Here is a 12,241-nt window from a genome sequence, read left to right as displayed (position 1 = left end):
GACTGTGGCAGGGATGTGTCCTCCACCAGCCTGGCCGCAGGGTCAAGGCAGCTCCACAGGGTACCCAGGTGATACATGGGTGGGAAGATGGCATGGAGGACGACTGGGGCATAGGGGGTTCAGTTGAGGAGGGGGTCGGAACAAGGTCCAGAAAACGGAGGAATCCGGCCCTGGTGAGCTGTCCCAGTAGGTCTACGCAGTCAACGAGCCATCCGAGAAGACGTCCAGTCTCCTCATGGAAAGACTGCAGGTAAGCTCGCATGGCCCGTTGACGCAACGCCACCCCACCCAGGACAGGCTCAACCCGTTCCCGGATAGCCACGTCCGCAGGGAGAGGAAGGCCAGTTGTTGTAAGCAGATCCAAGTATATGTGCCTGCGGACTGATGGGCGTGCCGTCATGATGGCCAAGACCTGGTGTAGGCAGCGTGACTGCGTGGCCTGTGACACCCCCCCACTATAGCAGTTGTCCGCTGAAATGATCCAGTGGCCAAGAAGTGCAGTACATTGAGGACCTTATGCAGGGGGCTGAGTGCTTGGGAGCACAGGGTGGGTGATGTGAGGTCATCCTCCCACTCACTGACCAGGTTGAGTATTATGTGAGGTGGAAACCTGTACCTCCCATACACCTGGTCATCAGGCATCCCAAAAAGGCTGGTTCTGGATATAAAAATTCTGGGCCTGACTATCCTCCTCCTCCTCCTGCGGTATCCCACGACCACTGCTGCTAGGAACGGTACATTCATCCTGGCGTCTGTGCTTGTTTGTTGTTTGCGCGCACTTTTATGCTGCGCCGGTCCACGTACGCCTGCTTCCTGCTGGCGTACGTGTTTCCTGATTAGCGCATCTTTTTTGGCGCACGCCTTAGCCCTGTTCGATTCCATGAATATGTGTCTTGAACGTGCGTGTGGGCGTTCCGCGCACTTGCCGCCTGTACTTCCCCCGTGACGCCAACATTTTCACGAGTTGTTCCCCATTGCGCATGTCACGGCCCCTGTTCCTCCTACTTTTGTTGTGTGTGCCGCGCTATGTGCGATTTCGCTGTGCGCGTAGCGCACGCTGTTTGAGACGTGTGCGCCAGCGTGCGCCACGCAGAATTTTGGCGCACATCCTTGGATTTACACACGCACGGACTTCCATGAATCGCTGTGCGCGGGTTTCGCTGCGATTTTCGCACTGGCACTGCAATTCGCACGCTTGCGCTGAAAATTTCAGTGCACATTAATTCCATGAATCGGCCTCATAATTCGTTCCGTATAGGAATACCGAACATTCAGCCTCATCCTGAGTCAGCCGGTCTGGTTAAAAAAGTGCTGGTATTCATGGATACCGGCACTTTACCGGACCGCCCGACTCCGGGTTTGCCGTTGGGACACCTGGGTTACCTCCAGCTGTTATGATATATTTTATTTGTATCGCGCTTGTACACAAGGGTTTCAGAGTGCACTTTATTTTTTTTTATATATGATAGCTGGAGGTAAGACAGGCGCCCTACCGGCAAAAAATGCCCTCATTACCTGCCGGTGCCAGTAATGATGATGAATCCCTTCATGGAGTCCCAAGGGACTCCATGAATGGAAATATACACTGGGCCTCATTACGAGTTGGGCGCAAAGGGATACTGGGCACCAGTAAGGACACAGGTGCCGGTAATCCTTTTGCGCCCTATTCCGAGTTCCCTTAGCGGGTCCCTTTCTTAACGCCTGGTTTTACCAGGCATTAAGGACGGGACCCGTTAAGGGACTTTAGAGCTAATAACGGTACCGCAATTTGCGGTACCGTTATTAGCGCCTTCCTATTGAGCCCTATGGGGGCTCAGATGGGAATGGGGAATGGCTTTTTCAATGGGGACTTACCGGTCCTGCAAAGGTTGGAATAGACCAGTAAGTCCCCATTGAACGAGGGCAGACTCGGTACCGGTATTGGAGGTAGTCATGCCGCTAATAGCGCCATGATTACCTCCATACTCGGAATGAGGCACACTGTCACTCTGGCACCTGTAATCTGACAGCAATGCTACCGGACCGGGTGCCTGAAACAGTGTCTACATTTGCCGGTACCCTGGTGGCCCTACCACCAGGATACCGGCAAACTCGGAATGAGGCCCATTCTTCCGAACATATACTGGGCATTTGGTGATCTGCATGGTTCCCTAAAGGTGCACTTCTGGTCTAATAAGTGTTTCAATGTGTCTATTTTAGATTAACAAAATGAATCGAGAGCAGGCATCCCTACGGATGGCCATAGTGATGTTTTAGTCTCGTGTTTCATGCCTGTTTTATATCACCGCTGGTGATAGATGGATCATTTTCAGTATGCGTATTTTGAACCATAAAGCGAGTCTCCGTGCTGAACTCATAGATGTGCAGCGCCAGTCCCTCATTACAGAAATCCTATCCGCAGCCTATGCTCTTTGCCTTTTTATGGCGGAGCACAATCTCCAAGCTTGCCAAGCAGAACACTTTTTATTCCATCTGACCATTTTTTATGCTGATGCGGGAGGCTATATCTGACCGTTATGTCTCAGATGGAAAATATATGCAAATCAAACGCTTTTATTTGCCTTCTGATGGATGTTTATCCCTTTCTTCCCCATTCGCAATTGCTCTTTAACTGCTGAGGGATAAAGTGCAAGATTAAAAAAAAACACTTAAAAAGAGGTTTAACCTTATCATGTGCCATAAAAGAGGCAACACTTAGTAAGCCACTGGTACTTCTTGGGCGGTTTCAGTTCCGTTCTGAACTTCTAAGATAAAATTGATACATGTAAAATTATGTACAAAGCTTCCCGCAAACTTTAGCGAGGTCAAGGAACAAAATGGCCTCTTTTCAAACACTGAACTTTTCAAGGACTTCCTGTGATTTCTCTTAAACAAGATGGCACCCATCCCACTCCTCCTAGGTCTTCAATGCCTTTTTGGTAGCCCAAATCTTTGTTCTTTTTTTTAATAAGCAGCTTTGTAAGGGAGCAACTAAAAATTAATTATGGCTATGGAGCTTTTCACACAGGAACGCTTTAAAAGCACTAATGCAAAGAGTGGGGAAAGTAGGAGGCCCCATTTATCTTATATTGACAGGACTAGCTTCAAAAGCTGACCTTGAATCATAATCAACCTAATGAGCTCCAAATATTTCACTTTAACAAGTGGAACTATAATCAAATCAGTTTCTGAGAGCTCTGCTAATGAGGATGTCCTTTGATAAAAACATGGCTCTCTTTCTTAGTCTGCAGGAGGTGCACTACAGTAAGAGGCCAGCTCGTGACAACTCATTAGCTGACCTGGGGAGAGACTCATTTAAATGCCTTTGATATCATTTTCAAGGCCTTTTACTTAAATTACAATTCATGCAGTTTAATACAAATATGACTTTTTTCCCTTTTTTTTCATAACTTGGGTAACTGCTGCAGAGACTTCAAAGGCACAGAACAAAGTTTGTTTACAACGCTCAGACAGCTGGGGGTCGCTTCGCACATATTTTTAGAGTGTCGGCGCCACATCCCAGGCAATCGCCAATCCACCAAGCCTGTGTTTACGTGGGCAACGGCCGCGTGCACACATATCTTCGTAGCTTTTGCAGGCCAGCGCGGCAAACAATGAGGTCATCTTCAATCCTGCGAAATTAGTATCTACATTTTCCATGCAAAGTAAGCAGTCCTTGGCATCACACATGCTCGCACAGAACAGCTGCAATCCATTCAATTCAGGCGATCTGGCAGCTTACTTTAATGGGAACTGATTATAAAAATCAGTTTTACTACTGCACCTCTTAAGGGTTTGCTCATTAGTTGGAATAAAACTCATGTTCTACAGTGCTCTCCATTAGGCAGGCCACGCACATTATGTTTGGTCTTGGAAGCCGAATGCGCTAAATGGTTAGCACTAGTTTCGCCTCCATTGGCATGCACAGAGACCAGAGGAGCAACTCGCGCCAGGATGCAAATAGTGTAATGGAGCGGTGTTCTGGTGGTAAATCCGCCGGAATACCGCTCAACGGAATTACTATTACAGCCCGATTACAAGTGGCAGTGCCGGTGTAAATCCCCAGGGCTTTTTTGGTAGAATGACCATGGCGGTAATTCCTCAGCAGTAATTCAGTGATGGCATTTCTGCCAATGTTGGCGATTTTTCACTGAAGAGTTGGAGGATTTACCTCCAGCACGATACTGGAGGCAAATCATCCACTTCATGGCCATACTCCTAGTATGGCATAGCGGGTATATTGGCAGTAATTCTGTTATCGCCAATTTTGTCCACTCTGCCATACTTGTAATGAGGCCAAATCTTTTTTTTTTTTTAATTTGTTCTTTATTGAACAATTTTATTAACAGGAGTGCGTAGAATAACAGTCATCGTGACTTGACCGACAAGGTCCATTAAACTTACATTAATTCCACTGTACTATGAAATTCATTTAATACCGCAAATACAGTCTTAGGGCCTCATCACGAGTTGGGCGGTATCTGGGCGGTAAATGTACCAGGATACCGCCCAATGCTATTAGCGTTACTGCAACTCGATCTCTAGTTGTAGCGGTGCTGTTAATTCCAATATATTTTGAGTCTATAGGACTATATGGGGCTTCTCAGCTCTATTACCTTGGGCTGTAATAGCGCCAAAAATGGGCTGACAGGGGAGTTTTTTTTCTGCCCACATTTGAGATTGGGCGAAGCTGTAATGTGGCAGTAATAGCAATACTGCCACCTTTTTACCGCTCCGCCCAATCCCTGATGAGGCCCGTTGTCTTCTACTAACATATGCATTGATAACAACTCCTCATTCCCCCACCCCACTACCCCTCACTCACCCCCTCCCCAGCTTCTTACTAGTGAACATGGTGGACAGTTCATGTCAGAAATCGGTTGGGTACTTAAGACAAATGTCGAGTGCTTAAGACAAATGTGATCCAACAGTACTAATCCTCTAGTCTTAGTATGTTGGTGTATTCCAGGGGATTTACACTATTCTGGAAATTTTCTAGCGCCATGGCATTGTGTACCATCTCTTTTAGGTGATCGAGTAGCTATTCCATAACCGGGGATGATTGCCTATTGTAATATAATGTGAACGGAAGCCACACTTCCTCTGTGTGACTATGTGTCTCGGATAGCATCGCCACCATGCTCTCCATCTCATACATTTTGGGAGCTTTTGTATGCCATTTTCCATGAGTCAGGAGATATTCCCTCTTCCATGTATTGTGATGCAAACCCTTGCTGCGTGTAATACATTTCTGACCGTATGGGCCAGTCCGCTGTGGAACACTCAAACTCTTCCACTGCAAATACTATCAATATTGGGTTCAGGTGTCTTTCCATACCGTCGATGCTCTTCACCCATACCAAGACTTCCTTTCAGAACATTTGAACCAACTAATACTCCCACTATATATGTCAGTAGGTCCCAACTTCCCTGCACCCTCGCCGCCATAATGGACTCAATCCAATGTACATTTTTTCCTATGTGGGGTCAGTTGCCATCGTTGGAGTAACCTATATTTATGCATTTTAGATTGCAATGCTATAGTTGTAAACCATACTTTGTTTTGAAACATCGTTGTCTTGGAGATTCCGTTCCTTATCCCAGAGTGCTTTATTGTGGGGGTGACTAGTGTGTTCTCTGGTTAGCAGTGCCCCATATAGTTTTGATATGAGTCTTCTTTTTTTTTTTAAATAATATATTTTATTAGATTTATAACATTCAACCATTGGGCCTTCCAGGGCCAACATTTAAACAACAACATTAATGATAATAATAGAAATAAAAATAACATTGGATGGGAAAAGCACTCATATGGAACACATGGTAAATGCTATTATGTAACATTCGGTACATAGCGTAATAATGTTTGGTACGAAAGTAGGTATTCGGCAGCATTGTCCACAACCCTTAGTCTATGATGTTATGATATTAGAAGTTCAGTAGTTCATATCGTGTCTTCCCAGCGTTGCCATACTCTATCTGCTTTTCTGGGCAACCTCTGGCTCTGTACACCCTCCTTTCTATTGCGATGCAGATTTCTACATCCGTGATCCACTGATTCACCTGCGGCGGTTCCGCTGCCCCCCATAGGCGTGCTATGTTTCTTTTGATGATTGCTGTTGTGGTCGTGAGGAAGAGCTTTTTGTATTTTGAGAGATCTATCTCACTGTCCACTCCCAGTAGCAACAGTTTGGGATCTCTGGGGATCGTCTGGTTCAGGACTCTTGATAACACGTCGCAGCATTGCTACCAATAATGACTGATTACCGGGCATTCCCACAGTATATGGAAGAAGGTTCCTTCCTCTTCCCGCAGGGCAGGCAGTTGGGTTCAGCTATTTTGCCCCATTGGTACAGGGCTACCCTCGGGTAATAGATCCTGTGCAATATCTTCAGCTGTACTAGGCGTAGCCTGGCCGATATGGTGACCTCACGGGGGTACATCAGGATTTGGACCCAGTCTTCCGACATAATTTCTCCCACTTCAGCCTCCCCTTTCGACTTCAATCGTTCCAGTTCTGGTGTGGCAAAGGAGGTGATAACACTGTACATAACAGTGGTGACTTTGGCTGAAATATGGTCTTCCACTATGTTCCGTTCCAGTGGAGTAGAGTCTGCCATGTCGGAGAGAGCAGGGAGGTGCTGTTGCAGGGCATGTCGGAGCTGTGTGTAGTGATATCTCTCTGCTTCCGGGAGGTCAAAGGTCAAAATGAGTTCATCAAAAGGTCTAATAGATCCTTCTGCTATAATGTCTTTCACCTTTTCTATACCGTGTCTCATCCAGATCGGCCATTTTGGCAGTTTGATTACCTCGGGGAGGTTCCTGTTGTTCCACAGCGGTTGCAGTGGAGTGATTTTGTCTCCCCAGCCTATGAAGGTGTGTGACTCTGCCCAGATACGTGGCATGTGCGAGTTGATGTCACGTGGAGATGTCCTAGGTGTCGCAGCGTATAATTCCATGGGGGTGACGCTCTCACATGTGGTAGTATTGGATCGGCGTGTAGAGTGTCGTTTATCACTGCTATCTGACTGGCCCAGTAGTATGTCAGACCGATACCTCCTTCCCATATTGACCTTTGTAGAGTTCGAAGCGCTATTCTCGGGTGTCCGCCACCCCACAGGAGTTGCCTAAGTACACGCTCTATCACCTGGAACGTCTTGGTTGGTATGTGCAGCTGAGCATTCTGTAGCACATACAAGTAGCGGGGAAGTGTTAAACATTTTGAACAATGCAGCTCGCCCCAAAAGGGTCAGGGGTAGAGATTTCCAATGTTGCACATCTCTTGTAAATCTTTCCGTAATGGGTTGCCGGTTGTCAGGTATATAGTCATTGAGATTTCTTGTAATCTGGACGCCCAGATATCAAAACTGTTCATGCGCGACTTTATATGGGCAGGCCTCAGGGGGCTCGTTTCCCAGTTGGTTCAGTGCAAATAGTGTGGTTTTGGATCGGTTCACTTTCAGACCACTTAAGGTGCCATACTCTTGTAATAGCTGTGTTACCACTGAGCAAGTTGTTTTAGGTTCTTGAAGGTATATCAGTAGGTCATCCGTGTATAGTGAGACTCTGTCTCCCCACTCTGGTCCTCCGGGGATGCCTTTCCATGTGCGCGTGTCTCTCAGCCATTGGGCCAAGGGTTCCATGGCCAGCGCGAAGAGAAGGGCTGATAGTGGACAGCCTTGTCGTGTCCCCTTCCCCAGGGCAAAGGATCGTGACGTCCAGCCGTTCACCCTCACTTCGGCCGTCGGCGCCTCGTACAGCAGTTGGATCCAGGTTAGGAATCGCTCACCAATCCCCATTTTATGCATAATCGCCCAGTGGACCGAGTCGAATGCCTTCTCAAAGTCTACCGCGAGTACTGCCGTGGGGATGTCCAGGGTCTGGGCGCGCTCAATGACCAGGTGTAGATGACCAGGAGTATGTTAATTCTCGTAGATCTACCAGGCATAAAACCACATTGATCTGGATGTATTAGGGATGTTATGACCTGTTGTAGGCGCATCGCCAACAGTTTCGCCAGTATCTTCGTCACGCTGTTAATTAGAGATATTGGTCGATAAGAGCCACATTCGTCTGGGTTTTGTCTGCTTTAGGTATCACAACTATTGTCGCCATCCTTAAATCCGCTGGAAGGCTGCCCTTGTCTCGGGCCTGCTGATACAATTTGAGTAAGTGTGGGGCCAGTTCAGTTCCGCCTATCTTCTTCCAGGTTTCAATGGGGAAACCATTCGGACCAGGTGTCTTTCCGGACTGGAGTTGCATCATAGCTGCCACTATCTCGTCTTCTGTGATTTCCTTTTCTAGCCCAGCCGCTTGTTCAGCATTAAGAGAGGGAAGGGCGATCTTTTCTAACACAGAGGTTTCAGGGGGGGTTTCAGGTGCTCTGTATAGTTTTTCATAATACTTTGCAAATTCCTCTGCAATATCTGCATCTGTTGATCTCGTTTCAGCGTTTTGTGTTGTTATTGCTCTTACTTGGTTGTGTCCCTCATCTCTCCGCTCCAGCCATGCTAGCATCTTTCCAGCTTTGTCGCTTGTTTCATAGACTCTGGCTCTCATCGCCCCGTGTGCCTATTTAGCATTGTCGAATGCAATGTTTTGTAGCTTTTTTTGAGCTAGGATCAGAGCTCTGTTCGTGTCAGGAGTATCGTGGATTAGGTGTGCTTGCTCCACTACTTTGACATTTGCCTCTGCTTCTCTTATTGATTCCAGGTGTGCTTTTCTTTGTGCCGCGGTCCAGGAGTTGATCTCTCCACGAATCACAGGTTTGTAGGCTTCCCACAGAGTAATGGGGGAGTCCACCGTTCCTTCATTTAGCTCAAAGTATGTTGTGCTAGCGTGTTGTAGACGTTCTAGCAGTTCCAGGGAACCTAGATGGTAATTATTCAGCCTCCATACCGGTGGCGGGGTTGGTTTATACGTCGTGATTAACATTAATAGGTGGGAGTGATCTGAGATGCCTCTTGGGAGGTACTCTGCCTATGTCGCCATGTGTATTATTGATGCTGGTATAAAGAAATAGTCCAGGCGCGACAGTGATGCGTGTACCCCAGAGTGATAGGAGTACTCTTTGCTTTCCGGGTGAAGGTCCCGCCACACATACCTAATTCCAAATGCTTCGACAAAGGTGGCAAGGTTAGTTCGGGGATTGGGGTCTCTATTGCGGAGGTGTGTGCGGTCTCGGGTATTGTCCATTACATCGTTGAAGTCTCCCCCCAGGATTAGGATGTCTGAGGTGTCCATAGTGATCAGTGGCGTGATATCTTCTATCAGCGTGGCTTGCAGTGTGGGTGGGGCATAGATCGCCAGTAGGGAGATCGTTTTGTTCCAGAGCGTGCCTGTGACATGCCTGTATCTGCCTCCAGTGTCCTGTGTTGTGGCCATAAGGGTAAAAGGAAGTCTTTTATGTATCAGTATTATTACTACTCTGGCTCCCATCGTGAATCCTGCTTGTATTGCTGTGCAGTAGTTGGACCGCTTAAACAGTGCATTGGTTGTTCCTGCTAGGTGGGTTTCAGTTAGGAAAGCAATATCTGGACTGTGTCTATACAGGAATTGTCACACTAATCGTCTCTTCAGACTGCTTCCTAGACCATTCACGTTCCAGGTGAGGAGCTTTAAGGTTTGGATCTTAGTGTCTTTAGGAGTCATTTAGGCATATGTGGGTGTAAGTGACAGTAATGTCCTTTGGGGTCTGGCCATTGCGTTCATTTGTACCATGGCAGGGAACAACGGTCCAGGCCGCACCAAAACCTGTGTCTCGAGAACTTCAATGTTCCATTGAGTTTGTCCATCCTTTAAACATAAAAGCAAATATCCAACTCCCCCCTCCCCATACTTCGCCCCCACCTAAAGCATCTGTCGCCCCATTACAACTCAAATACAAATTAAACAAAAGCTGTAGACTCGCAGCCCATCGCTCGTAAGTTCCCAACGTGCTCCAACGCAGGGAGGCAGGGGGGGAGCTTTCCAGAGGGAAGGGGGGGCTTCCACCTGTTCTGGCCGCTTTTCTATGAGTCTCTTCATGGCTGTTATAATCGTGTAAACAGAATGTCAACAATACACAGTACCTTACACCTTGCTTATTGGGGCCTTCAGAGTTCCTGATTATTCATGCCTCGGGTGTCAGTCTTCTCTTTCTTGTGGTTGCAGAACGTTGCCTGGCGGTTGTCCGTCCGGTGGTTCATGTCTTGGTCGGACTCGGGGGGTTCTGTTTCCGTTGCCTCTTGTCTTGGTCCAGTCGCCTTCAATGTGTTGCTCTGCCCACTTCCACGCATCTTTGGGGTCAGTGAAGTGAACTGTCATGCCTTTATAGTATATTTTAAGTTGGCCGGGAAATAGGAGGCCATATTTCACATTCAGGGTTTGCAACTGTCGTTTGAGTTGGTCAAACGATTGTCGGGCTTTTTGTACGTCTCAGGTGTAATCTGGAAAAAACGCTATCTTCGATTCATTGTATGTGAGGGTGCCTTTTGCCCGTGCTGTTTGGAGCAATGCGTCACGATCTCGATAGTTTAATAGATTTGCTATCACTGTGTGTGGGGGGGCACCCTGTACTGGGCGACCCGTCGGCACGCGGTGGGCCCGTTCAATTGAGAAAAAGTTAGAAAATGTATCTGTTTCGAACATGTCAGTGAGTAGCTGCTCCAGAAATAATTCCATGTGCGGGCCTTCAACTTTCTCCGGCAATCCCAGGATTCTAACATTATTACGCCTGGATCTTCCCTCGCTTTCATTGACCCTCTCCTCCATGGTTTTTAGGCGGGACGTAACACTGGCCAGCTGTTGTTCTACTTGCCGTAGGCCGTCCTCTGTCCCAGATATGCGTTGCTTTGCTTCTCCGGTACGGGACGTCAGCTTCTGGAGATCATGCCGGAGGAGGGAGATGTCCATGCTGATGCCATCTATTTTTTGCTCCATTGAGGCCCGTGAGTCTGCTCGGGCAGCCATGATGTCTTTTAGCAATATTGTGCCTTCTGGTTGTGGTATAGTGTCTGGTAGGTCTTGTTCCGACAGGGTGGTTTCTGTCAGCGTCGTGAATTGATCCATCCTGCTCTGGGAGATTAGTTTCCTGGATTTATCCTTGCCCATGTCGTACGGCGATGGTGAGGTGCCTCCGACTGAACAGGTGCACAGTTTTGGGGTTTCAGGCCGGCTTACGTAGCATTCCTTCTGCGCCCTCCTGGGTCGGGGGCGACTGCTATTCCGTGGAGGTGTGGGCGTCTGTTGGTTAGGCCTGTGGGCAGCCGCTTCCAGGCATAGGTCGCTGGTCGCAGATCTATCACAGTATGGTACTCCTTCACCCTGCTATGTACTGACGGGTGCAGCCATTTTGTCTGTGTTTTCCGGCTGTCCTGTAAACTCACTGACCGCACTGATCGCACTACGGGCCCACGTAGGCGCGGGTCTTCGCCACGCGTACCCACAGGTCAGAGTCCCTGGAGGGTCTGTGGCGTCTCCCAGGACGGGTTATGAAGCCAGCGGGTTACGTGCCGTGGACTTACCGGGCCGCCTGGTTCTGCACGCCGTCTGGGCTCCTTCTCTTGCAGGCTCTGTACGAGCGCGAGGGCCGGGGTAGGGCGAACATATGGATGTCACCCTAGGGTGCCGTCTCCCTCTCGGGTCACCGTGGTGGCCCGACGGTGCACTGGGGTTCGCCACACCATTCACACGGGCACAGCGTGGATTTCCCGCCTGGTTCAGTTTGCTGGCCGGGAGTGTTCCACGGACGACGTGAGTGCTGCTGTTCTGGTGGAGCTTCCACCTCGTCATGTGCGGCTGTTGTTGCTGCGTGCCTCCATTCCCAGCCACTGGTCACTGAACGCAGATCTGAGTCGGAGTGACGATCCTTCATTCGGCTACAATCTCACGGCGCAGCCATTTTGTCTGCGATTTTCCGCTGCCGCGCAGCTTGTTTTCTTCGGCTCCGAACTCACCCAGGAGTGTGCGATTTTGGCCGGGATTTCGCCTGGTTGTGCCCGGTGTGTTTGTCTTCTGGAAAATGTATAATTTCTACAGGAAAGCCATTCGTAGCAGGCTGTTTCTACAGGATATCTGCCGCGGCCGCAGGAGCTACAGGGGCTCACGTCCTCATAGCTCTGCTGCTGGCCACGCCCCCCAATATGAGTCTTCTTGAGCCCAGATGTTTATCTAGGATCTGCTCAACTGGTGTCAGTTTACGACTTAGTTGCCCATCCCAACACTGATACTCTAATGCTCCTTTCAATTGCAGGAACATGAGTGAGGGCATAGGTTGGACCTG

The sequence above is a fragment of the Ambystoma mexicanum genome, chromosome 4p (genome assembly GCF_040938575.1).
Source record: "Ambystoma mexicanum isolate Mex_15411 chromosome 4p, UKY_AmexF1_1, whole genome shotgun sequence".
In the NCBI taxonomy this organism is placed as follows: Eukaryota; Metazoa; Chordata; class Amphibia; order Caudata; family Ambystomatidae; genus Ambystoma; species Ambystoma mexicanum.
This window is presented reverse-complemented; position numbering follows the sequence as displayed.